A 12,291-nucleotide genomic window follows, 5' to 3' on the forward strand; every position below is an offset into this window, starting at 1 on the left:
GAACTAATTTCTTTTTAGTTAGAGGTGAATTCGAAGCCATGGACATATGTTTTATATGATTTGATTAAATCCAGTTATTGTTTCGTAATACATGAATGTGATTTACTTATCTGCGTTATTGAGAACTTATTCTTGTGTGTTTATTAAGGATGCATACTTAGTTTGCATGCATGAATTTGATGCTAGAATATAAGGGAGTTTCACCTAATAGTTACAAACTTATATTTACAAGTAGTGGAAGTCACTAGTCATTATTGTGTTAAGTGAATCCATGGCAGGAGTATCATGCAATTCATAGTTACGATTGTCTTGTCAATGCTTATGATTTTCATAGAACTTAATAATCTTTGATATGTATCTCTATCATGTTGTTCATATAGGGAATTTGAGAAGAATAATTTGGTTGTGATGAGCTGTCCATTCAACTCAATGAACTTAGGAAAATCTGAAAGTTAATTCGTGCATTCACAATTAATTTGGGGCATTGTCATTCATGGTTGAAAGAAACAATACTGGAAATCGATTTATGTTGCATATGTTTCATGTGTGGAGAAGGACCCTCTAGCTAGCCTTTTACCCTTTCAAATCACCCAATTTCGTGTAATCTGTTTAGTTTTGCAATCTGTTTATTTTAGTTAATTTCGTCCAAAACAATCCCCCTTTTAATTAAGTGTGTTATATTAGTTAGAAACGTGTTCAAATCTGTCTAATTTAGTGTTTTGAGTCTTACTAGTCTTAAAGTCGTCCAAATAACTCCCTATAGTCTGTTTTGTGTCTAATTGCTAGTTTTGTGATGTTTAGAGTCTGTTTAGTGTGTTTTGAGTTTTTAGTGTCTAGTTGAGTGTTTCTAAGTCTAGTTTTGTATTTTTGAGTCTAGTTTAGTGTTTTAGAGTTGAATTTGTGTAGATTAGCATCCATTCTAATCACTGGCCTAAAACGATCCGTACTTTCATATACTACAATCATAGGGTTTTAATTTGAGTGTTAGAATATTTCACATCACAAGGTCTTTGAAAAGCTTGATTTCTATGAGCATTGTGTCTTAGGGAAGCAAATTATAGTGAAGTTTGGTACTGGAGTACATCGGACGAAGGACATTCTTGATTATATTCATTCATATGTTTGGGGTCCTTCAAAGACTCCCTCTTTAAGTGGTAGACATTGGTGAATGACCTTTGTTGATGATTATTTTAGAAAATCCTGAGTCTACACTATGAAGTACAAGAGTGAGTTGTTGAGCATTTTCTTGGGTTGGAAGAAAATGGTTGAGAACCAGATTGGGAGGAAAATTAAAATTTTGAGATTGGATAATGGTGGAGAATACGCATTGGACAATTTCCTTAAAATTTGCAAAGAGGAAGGGATTGTGAGACATTTCAATGTTAGGGGAACTTCACAACAAAATGGAGTTGCAGAAAGATTGAATCAAACCTTGCTTGAGAAGGTTAGATGTATGTTGTAGTCGAGTTTGAACAAGTCATTTTGAGTAGAGGCAGTTACTTATGTATGTCACATTATCAACTGTTTACCCTCAATTGCTGTTCAGGGTAAGACACCAATGAAAGTGTGGACTGGAAAACCTTCTTCTGATTATGATTATATTCTTTTTTTTTTTTGTTCAATTGTTTATTTTCATGTAACTGAAAATAAACTTGATTCTAGAGCCAAAAAATCTATCTTTCTTGGTTTTAGTAGTGGTGTCAAAAGTTACAGGTTGTGTTGCCCAGAGATGAAGAAACTTGTAAGCAGTAGATATGTGACATTTGATGACGAAAGTATGTTCAGAGACTTTGAGAAGAATGTGAAAGATATCCAACAAGTGGAGCATGAGAAAGTTGCCTCTAGTACTTCAAATCCTATTTTGCTGATGTTGAAGCCACTACAAGTGAAGAAGTGGGAGACCATGAGGATGTTGAAGAAGTTGAAGTTGAAGACACTTTTCAAGATGAAGAGCAAGTTTCACCTCAAGAGTTTATTGCCAAGAAAAGAGGAAAAAGACATATTACCAAGCCAACTCGGTATAGTGACTATATTGCTTTTGTTCTTCCTATTATCACTTATGAGACTCCATCCAATTTTTAGGATGCCATTGAGAGTGAAGAAAAGGCTAAGTGCAATGTCATGGGTGATGAGATGAATTCGTTCTTTAAGAACAAGACTTGGGAGTTAGCTAAATTGCCTAAAGGTAAGAAAGTTATCGATTGCAAATGGGTGTATGCCAAGAAGGAAGGTGTTGATGAGAAAAGCAATGTAGATTTAAAGCAACACTAGTTGCTACAGGGTATGCACAAAAGAGGGCATTGACTACAATGAAATCTTTTCTCCAGCTGTGAAGCACTCCTCAATTCGTATTATGTTAGCTCTTATTGCACAATATGATCTTGAGCTTGTGCAACTTAATGTGAAGATGGCTTTCCTACATGGTAATTTGAATGAAAAAATCTATATGTGTTAACCGGATGGGTATAAAGTGAAAGGGAATGAGAATTTGTTTTGCAAGTTGAAGAAATCATTTGATGGCTTGAAGCAAGCTCCAAGACAATGGCATTTGAGGTTTGATAAATTTATAAGAGGCCAAAATTATTGTAGAAGAAGTTGCTAGATGGGTCTTTCGTTTATTTTTTGATATATGTTGATGATATGTTGATTGCCTCAAAGAATGTCGAAGAGATTGAGAAATTGAAGAAGCAAATGAAGAACGAGTTTGAGATGAAGGATCTTGGTGAAGCGAAGAAGATCCTTAGCATGGATATCACTAGAGATAGAAAGAAGGGTTTGGTATGCTTGAATCAAAGACAATACCTTGAGAAGTTGATTCCAAAGTTTGGAGTTCATGATTCAACCAAACCAGTTAGTACCCCTTTGGCTTCTCATTTTAAATTGAGTTCTCTACAATGTCTTAAAACTGATAAAGAGAAGCTGTAAATGAAAAATATACCAAATGCAAATTTGGTTGGTGGTTTGATGTATGCAATAGTATGCTCTAGATCGGATATTGCTTATGCAATTGGTATGATGAGTCGTTATATGCATAATCCTGGTAATGAGCATTGATATGCAGCTAAATGGATATTGAGGTATCTCCATGGTACTCGAGATGTTGGTTTATGCTTTGAGAGGGATGACTTTGGTATTGGCAACTTTGCAGTTGGTTATGTTGATTCAGATTATGCAGGTGATTTGGATAAAAGGAAGTCTACTACAAGCTTTGTGTTTACTATGGCTAAAGGACCAGTTTGTAGGAGGTCCTTTTTGCAGTCGTATGTGCCTTGTCTACTATAGAGGTAAAGGAGGCCATTTGTATACATGGACCTATTAGAGATTTGAGGGTTGATCAAAAGCAGGTGGAGGTGCATTGTGATAGTCAGAGGGCCATATATTTGGCTAAGTATCATGTTTATCATGCGAGGACCAAGTACATAGATGTGCGCTATCACTTTGTGTGTAAGTCGTTGGTGAAGGAGAGATCATTCTCTAGAAGATTTCGACTAAAGACAAACTCGCTGATATGTTGACTAAGGTTATTGGTGTAGCCAAGTTTGTTCATTGCTTGACTTGGCTCAAATTTTGCCTATATAAAGGTGTTGAGCAGTAAGAGTTTAAGAGCATTTGGCTCGACATGAGTATTTGAGAGTGATTTTTTTTGTGTGTTGATTGTTGATTATGTTAGTTTGGCTCATCATGGCGCTTTCAGAATTTGGCCGAGGTGGAGATTGTTGAATTGGTGGCCAAATTGTAGTGGGCCACTTATTGACCCAATAGCCCATTAAGTGGGCCTTTTATTTAGCCCTTTTTTTAAAAGCCATGGGGTGGCTAGGGTTCTTTATAAGGCAGCAGCTGCCGCCCTTGTTTGAAGCACAACAGAGAGAAAAAAGACGTTACTGCCGCAGGCCCATTTGTGAGAAGGAGGAAGAGTTGTTGCTCCTCATTTGTTAGCAATCACTCAATCAAAGTTGTAATTGTTGTATTAGCTTTGTTTTATATAGAGAATAAATTATTCACTATAATTTTTTCTCTATTTGTTTATTTGTGTGTGAGAGCTATTGGGTGTATTTGGATTTCGGGTTGTGAGATTGCCAAACACTTTGTAAACACTCCCATTTGGTTGATAGTGGATTATTGGGTGAGCTCCTACTGCTCCGATGACGTACTCTAGTTACACTGACTGTTGAGGAACCTCGTTAAAATCTTGGTGTCTATTTCTATTTATGTTCTTGCATTTCATTTAATATATTTCTTGTGAGTTAGCTTGAGTTGGTTCCATTTGGTTTGGTGCTATCCTAGCACAACTCTTGTAATTAGTAACGTTCCAAAACTTTTGGCTCGCTTTTAGGAGTGTGTATTTACTCACTAAAATTTAGTTGGTGGTCTAATTTTATATCAAAAAGGAAGCAGCTGTACAAATCTGGGTGTGCCTTTGCATTTGACGATGCCACTCTCATATGAAGTACGTTAACTTGCTCAATTTTCTTTCCACATTTATAATATTGTTTCTTAAATTTCAAGTACAACTATTTCAGGTAATGATAAGAAGCGAGCATTACGGTGAAGCTGGTGTTAAGAGCGTTGTAGGGGGAATTCAAGTGCCTATACGGTGGTGGAGGACATCACTAATTCTTTTGCTAGTTTCCTATCATAAATAAATAGATGAGATAGTATGGCAGTCAGTTGATATGTGTAGAATAAAACTTTCAATCATATTGTTGCACACCATGCAATCCAGTTGTTGGACATTTCTTGTCACCCCTTCCATCCTCTCTTATTTAAACGGTTACGATTATGCTACGTCTACATCTTGTTTTGAATTTCTTATATAGAGAAAAAGACAAAAAGAAGAGTGTGATAAGAGGGGATGGAAGATGACGGTAATAGAAGGGGAGAGAATCCTACTCCGGTGCAATGTGGTTCCCATCTTTCACCTTATTGAATCTCAAATTTTAAGCATCACACTAAACAACAACAGACATGAGCGCGTACACACATATTCTGGTCACCAGTACTTTAGTTGCTGCTGAAGTATCATAAGGTACTTATAGTAGCCGAGTTTCATTCCTCTTTTGCTTCTAATCGATTTGGGATAATGATTCGTTCTAAGATAACTCCATACAAGTGTTTTTGAACTCTGACCATGGCCATTTAAGACTTGGTGGGTGATACTACTTAACCCATTTGGGAATGCTAACTTCACATGCTAGCCATTTGCAAGAGCAATGACCATTTTAAGGGTGATGCTATCCACTTTTATTTTTACCTCTCACAACCCTCTCAATTTTCGCATATTCACATGATGCATACATTTTCTCTAATACATCCATTTTCTCTAAACTTATTGAAAAGTTATATTTCGCTCAGCAAACCATATCTCGTCATTGGATTTTGCATCAATTTTTTTATTTATATATTACCATCCGCGCCTTCTACATAAACACACCACAAACTAGGTGATATACATTCTATATGTTATTTCTTAGATAAGGGTTACATAATAAAATTTTAGGGTTTACTAGTCGGAATCACTATTCGCTCCATCTATTAGGCTCTTGCACGAAATTTCGAGACTCTAATTGGAGTCATGCTCTAGAGCAAATATGGATATGGATAGAGTGCTTCCTTAAAATTGCACAAAGAAATTTATTTCTCAGTAAAAATGGGTGGCATGGCGGAGTGTTGAAAATCCTCGTGTTATAGAGCATCTACTCCTACCAGGTATATTATTTTACTCGTTATTTGCTTTAACATCAGTTTGTGAAGATAAAATTAATTTGGGTTAAGACTAGAATCATAGTTTCATTTCATTTTCACTTTAAAATCAAAGCGGCCAATTAAATTTATTTTTCCATCCGTTTTTTGTGCAGAGCATAAACTACTGGTGTTATATATGTGTCATTCGGCAGTATTGTGTATGAGAAGTTTTTTCTTTGTTAGTAGAAAATTTGCATATGAATTTGATTATTTAATAGAAAATTTGTATAATGTTGCAATTCTATTAAATTAAGAATGTAATTGTAATCCTATCATATCTGAGTTATCCTTGTGGGATTGTACCATGTCTCTTAGACTAGATATTATCCTATTAGAGTTGTAATAAGGAATTTACCTTCCTTACTACTATAAATAAAGGCACAATGAGATGAGATAACACACATCTCACAATTACACATCTCTTTCTTCTCTCCATTGTTGCAGCACCCTCTCTCTCTCTGTCCGTTATAATGATTCAATAAATTAGGTTTACAACAAGTTATCAGCATGCTCGTGATGCTGCGTTAAAAAAAGTTTGATTTTCAATTAGAGGAGTATTACGTTTTCATCATTCTTTTTATGATTAACTTATTATTTTATTGAATTGATCTACGGGCTATTGATTCAATTTAATTTTTCTTTGTTGAACGTGATACAACGCATTGGAGATGGAATTCCAAGAAGGATCTTCTACAAATTCAAAGACTTATGTTGTTTTCTGCCAATTAGGTACATTTAAAATAAAGGAAGATATTTGAAACGACTATGAAGCATGAAAACATTCCCCAAGATGTATGAACCCCTTACATTTACATTTACTTTCCAATATATATATGTTTCACGCATTACGTAATTTTTGCTATGTGAAACTTGTGAGTCAAAGAATCGAAAGAAATTAGAAACAATAAGGGTTTTTCAAACCTTAGAGTTGAAAAAAAAATTAAAACTAAATTTGGGATTCTTTGGCGGCATGAGCTGCGACTTACAGCTGCGCCGCCGTTGGCACCACTTAGGGCTGGTTTGGTATTGCTGTGCTTTGAAAAAAAGCTGCTTCTGCTATGCTGTGAGAATAAGCAGCGGTGAAATAAAGCAGTAGAGTGTTTGGTAAACTTTTTTGTAACAATGCTTTTGAAAAAAAAAAAGTAGTATTATAGTGTTTGGTAAACTTTTATGTAAAATAGATGTGAAAAAAAACCAATTTTTCAAAGCTGGGTTTTGCAGCTTTGTGTTTTTGGCTTTTTTCACCCAAAACTGTGAAAAAAAGCTGAAGCTGAATGTTTACCAAACACAAAAAAGCTGCCAGCTTTTTTTGATACCCACTTTTTTTTCAGAATCACCTCAGTACCAAACCAGGCCTTAGCCGAGTCGGCTAGCCTGCAGTCACTCCACCACCTTGGATGATGTCATCTAGACGCTTTGGACCACGTGTAGTAGCCCTGTGGGCTTGTTGTGCGCCACGGACAAACAGGCCCTAGGCCTGGTTTAGGGTTTTCACGGGCCTGTAACCCACAACCCACTCCAGCAGGCCTGCTACTTATGTTGAACCTCTCCCGTGCCTCTGGCCCAAAACTAGCAAGCCCGATACTTATTGAGCTTGTCCATTCATCTCGACCTACTTGCAACAAGCCCGAAGCTTGCTGGGCTTTGCCCCATGCCTCGACCTGTTTTCCAGTAGCCACTGTGCTATTAGGCTCACCTTTCCCTGACCCAAAATTGAAGCCAGCAGCCGCACACCTACCTAGGCCAGCAAAGTGCTGGACCTGCTCCCTGCGTCTGTTTCAGCCTAATTCCAGTTACCCTTGTTGCTGGGCTCACCCAGACCCATGGCCTAGAGTCTTGCAGCCTCCCTGTGACCCAAAAGGCCTATAGCCGTGCACTGCATCCAGCCTCCCCGTGTCCCGCAGCACTTAACTTGAGTTCCCAAAGCAACCTAAAACCATTGCACTTAAATCAGTACCTTGTATTCTATGCTCTTGCATGAACCTCATTTTTATGAACCAGAAGTACATAACTAAACTCGAACCTGCAGTTTCGAATTTAGTGCCTTTGAAACAGGAAATTTTCATAAAACAATACACCGTGGAATCCAGAAGTTTTTCATGTAAGCCATCATTTAGAACCTGAATGTTCTAACATGGATGTTTATATGTGAGCACAAGACATGAACCCCACTTGACTATCTAGAAGCTGAAAAATCATTGAAGCCAATAATGGCATGGAAGAGCTAAATAATCCTCCGCCATGATCTTTATTTGATGACTTATGCTCGAAACATTACAAACGGAAGTATCCCCTGAACGAGAATTCTATGGCTCTTTGGCTCGCTCATACGGACCGTCTAATCATGAAATACATTACTTGAAGCACCCCTTGATTACTTACTTGAATGAGTATGATTTTGAAGTTATAAATCTGACAAAATTTTGACTGGAGAATACTTTTCTCGTCCTTCCATGTTTCTAACTCGCTCTTGAAGCGGCATTGTAGAAAGCAAAACTTTACCAAATTATCGGCTCTGATTACTACTATAAATGTGGGAGAACGGTATAGACTTAACTTCAGCTGGAGACTACCTAATAATGATACCCAGTTTCGGTTGGGGCCCACCAAAATTATGCTCTAATTCGGCAAAGGCATACCAAACACACATTCCTCAAATTCCGCCTATTATAGTAATTGGAGGAATACACAAAATCACCATTTAATATTAATGTTGTCCCAGCAAGGATGTACAATATGTCTTACTTAATTGGGGTTTCAATTAGTCAACTAAATATATATTGGTTCCATGATTCTTGATAACCAATATTGAATCACATTAAAAGTCAAATATCTTCAAGATCAAGTTATTTGCCTTTTAAATAATTCGATCCATAATAATTAACAATTCAACGTGAGTCTTACAACATCTAATTGCTTAGTCACTTAGTTGATGCAAGAGGTGTCAATTGCATGGCCACAAGGATGACACGTTTAGCTAATAGCTTTGGAAAGTCACCATAATAGAGTGCTCACTAACCACCCTTTTCTTCTCTCCAAAGATAGTTAGGATTGGTATTGACAGAAGATAGACACATACATGCAAACGTGTTTAAGTTAAGGTGGGGGTGTGCAAATAAATATCATAGAAGTTGATATCTACAACATCAGAAGTAGCAAATATGTAGAAATTTTAAAGAAAGAAATACTGGTGTCACAAAGTTAAGAATGACATGCCATTATATAAGTATAATTTAATAAGAATATTTCAAATATAAATATAATGCATACATATATATTCTGAAATACGGGTTCTCACAGCAGCACCCCTTAGACCTATTGAAGAAGGGTCAGTAGGAGCAACATCAGGGTCAGCTGGATCAGCCTCATTCGATGGCCCCTCAGAGTCAGAAGAGGACTCGCTCCCCTTCAGATATTACGAGCTCCACCACATTTGTCACGAGAGAGGAAGGCACGAGCAAACCAACCTTTCGAATTTCCGCCAGCGGATGGCTCGAATCCCATCTGTCATGATGGTCTTGCCCCGTATAACCAGCAAGATAACCGTGGTCGTATTCTTGGTCCGTTGACTTCTTAAATAACTTCCTGACCTTCGCCAAGTTCGCTTCATTCTGATAAAGGATTTCAATCTAGAACCTCTCACTTTGATCAACTTCCTTAAGAGCCTCATCCAAGGCCGACTGAAGGATGCTCAGTCAGCATCCCATGACCTCTGCTCCGAAGCTAAGACTCACTACGCTTCCTTTTTAGCTTTTAGTACTTGAGCAGACTTTATTTCGGCATCAGGCAAGCGATCTACCAGCACATCTCTCTTAGCATTCCAAGATCGTTTGGCATCCAAAAGCGCCTCCAACTTGGAGCTTTTCTCTTGCAGACTCTTCTCAAACTTCATTCGGCTGCCTAGTCTATTCTTATAGGTCGTCTCGAGCTTCGAGATCTTACCCACTTGACCCTTGAGCTAAGCCTCCTTCCAAGTGTTCGCCTAAAAAAGGAGAACAATCATGAAAACCAAGAATGAGGGAAAAATAGTGCTGAAATCAGATAAAAGAAAAGGCTAGCCCCATATCTGCTATGGTAGCATTTTTTTTTCAGATGATCAGCGTCGACGATCACCTCCCTAAAGTCGGAAAGGAGACGGTCAAACAGACCAAGGCTTGAGCATGCTTGGCATCATGAAGACCACTCGCGTTGAGGGAAGCAACTCTGAACCGTGAATAGGCCTGATCACCAAACACCGCTCTCCACTCAGAGCCACTTCAGGAAAGACAGACGTGGTGAGCGGTGCTTCTGGGAGATCATTGACTATGCCCTCACCAACAAGGGTCAAAGCATGGGCTTGCTCAAAAGTCGAATTTTGAGCTAACGAAGTGTAGACTTGGATTTGAGGACTTTGCTGTTGCAGTTGTTGTTGTTGCTTTGGCAATGTTTATTTCTGTACCGCAATTGAAGGTGTTTGCTCCAGGAGAACCTCAGTGGAGCTTCCACATTTCTTGAAAGGGGGTTTGCCCCATTCTCCGCTACTAACTATTGAAGGCAGCTGAATACCCTGTTGTGCCTTGGTCCGTTCATTAGTGCGGAAACGAGATTCAGATTACAACCTCACCAAAATCACACTCAGTTGAACAGAATAAAATACAAGAAACAAAGACACCGAGAAATTTACGAGGTTCGGCAAAAACCTGCTTACGTCCCCGGAGAGATATTGCTCTTCACTATGAGAATAACAATACAAGTACACATGAGTTAAATCGACATAACTTATTCCCAAATCCCTTGTACACCCACTCATAGAATTTTCCCAAGAGCCTCACTCTACCCCAAGAGTTCTTTCACTAAAATACTTTTCACTCTAGCTCTCTTGATTTTCTCTCACCCATGCCCATGCTTTCCCATGGGAGAGCCGAATGCTCTCACCACCTTGGGTGCTTCTCGCTCCCTCACACTCCCTCGACAAACACTCTCAATATAATGCAAAGGCATCATCATTAAAGCCAAGCCATCATCATTATGTCTTGCATCATCATTAAAGTAAAAGACAAACATCATCATTAAAGCAAAAGCAAGCATCATCATTATGTTTTTACTCATGATGATGTCCACCAAACTTTTGCTTTTACTTTGTCTGCAACTTTCATGCAACCCACACCATGTGATATTTCCACCGAAAGCAAACACAGGTCACTTCATTGTTGTTAACACTTGACTCATAATTACTCGCAAATGTATGAGCCAAACACAACAATCTCCACCTTGGCGAATACACCATACAAAAATCCTTGCACCCATCACCAAAGTCCATTGGCCTTACGTACCAGCATGCACACTCTGAAACAACCTATTTAGTCCTGTTCCGATTCAGTCACTGCCAATGCATGTGCAGCTGCTGCAAGCGAAAAATCACAATTTAGCTTCAGACAGGATCTCGACACATCCTCGTCTCCTCCAACAGGTTTTCCTCATCTTCATTGTCTGCAACCTGGAAACTTGTCAGCGCGCCCGTTTCCAGCAACAACCCATCGAGCCAGACAAAATTCCCACACTTCCTCCTACCTCAAGACCATCTCATCACCTGTGAATCCCATAGCTCCACCTGCTGCAACACTTGAGACTAAACATCACCAGGAGAAGTGTTGCTTCGAATACCTAGAGGACATACTCAAAGTCTTCCGCCACAAACTTGCTACAACCCGGCCTTGCACTCGTAGCACTGTGGACCCTTGCCTCCGGAACCGGATCTGAACCTGCTGTCTCTCTCAGATCCTCTTTCCAATTTTCTTCCACGATTCCAACCTTGAACAACTAAAGCAATCTTGTGCCCACCATCATCCATGGTCATCTTCTTTTGTGTATCATTCCACACCAAAGAAGCTTGCACCTGCTCCAACCTTACTGTATATTTCCATGCAGTAAAGTTTCACAAGGTTCTACGACAAATCTGAAAGTGAGGTAAGAAGAAAGAGGCCTTCGTCTTCTTCCTCAACATCAACTTTTGCAGTTGATCTAAGCATCCTTGAACACGTCTTTCATTTCTTCGGGCTTTATTACTCTCATCTGCCAAGAGTAAAACAGCCACTCCCATTAAACTGCTCAACTGAAAATTCCATGGTGAACAACAAATCTGGACCTCCAACGAACCAAGACCTCCAACGATGCTCTGATACCAATTGTTGTGCCTTGACCCGTTCATTAGTGCGGAAACGAGATTCAGATTACAACCTCACCAAAATCACACTCAGTTGAATAGAATAAAATACAAGAAACAAAGACACCGAGAAATTTACGAGGTTCGGCAAAAACCTGCCTACGTCCCCGGAGAGATATTGCTCTTCACTATGAGAATAACAATACAAGTACACATGAGTTAAATCGACATAACTTATTCCCAAATCCCTTGTACACCCACTCATAGAATTTTCCCAAGAGCCTCACTCTACCCCAAGAGTTCTTTCACTAGAATACTTTTCACTCTAGCTCTCTTGATTTTCTCTCACCCATGCCCATGCTTTCCCATGGGAGAGCCGAATGCTCTCACCACCTTGGGTGCTTCTC

Source organism: Malus domestica, chromosome 17, assembly GCF_042453785.1.
Source record: "Malus domestica chromosome 17, GDT2T_hap1".
NCBI classification, from domain to species: domain Eukaryota; kingdom Viridiplantae; phylum Streptophyta; class Magnoliopsida; order Rosales; family Rosaceae; genus Malus; species Malus domestica.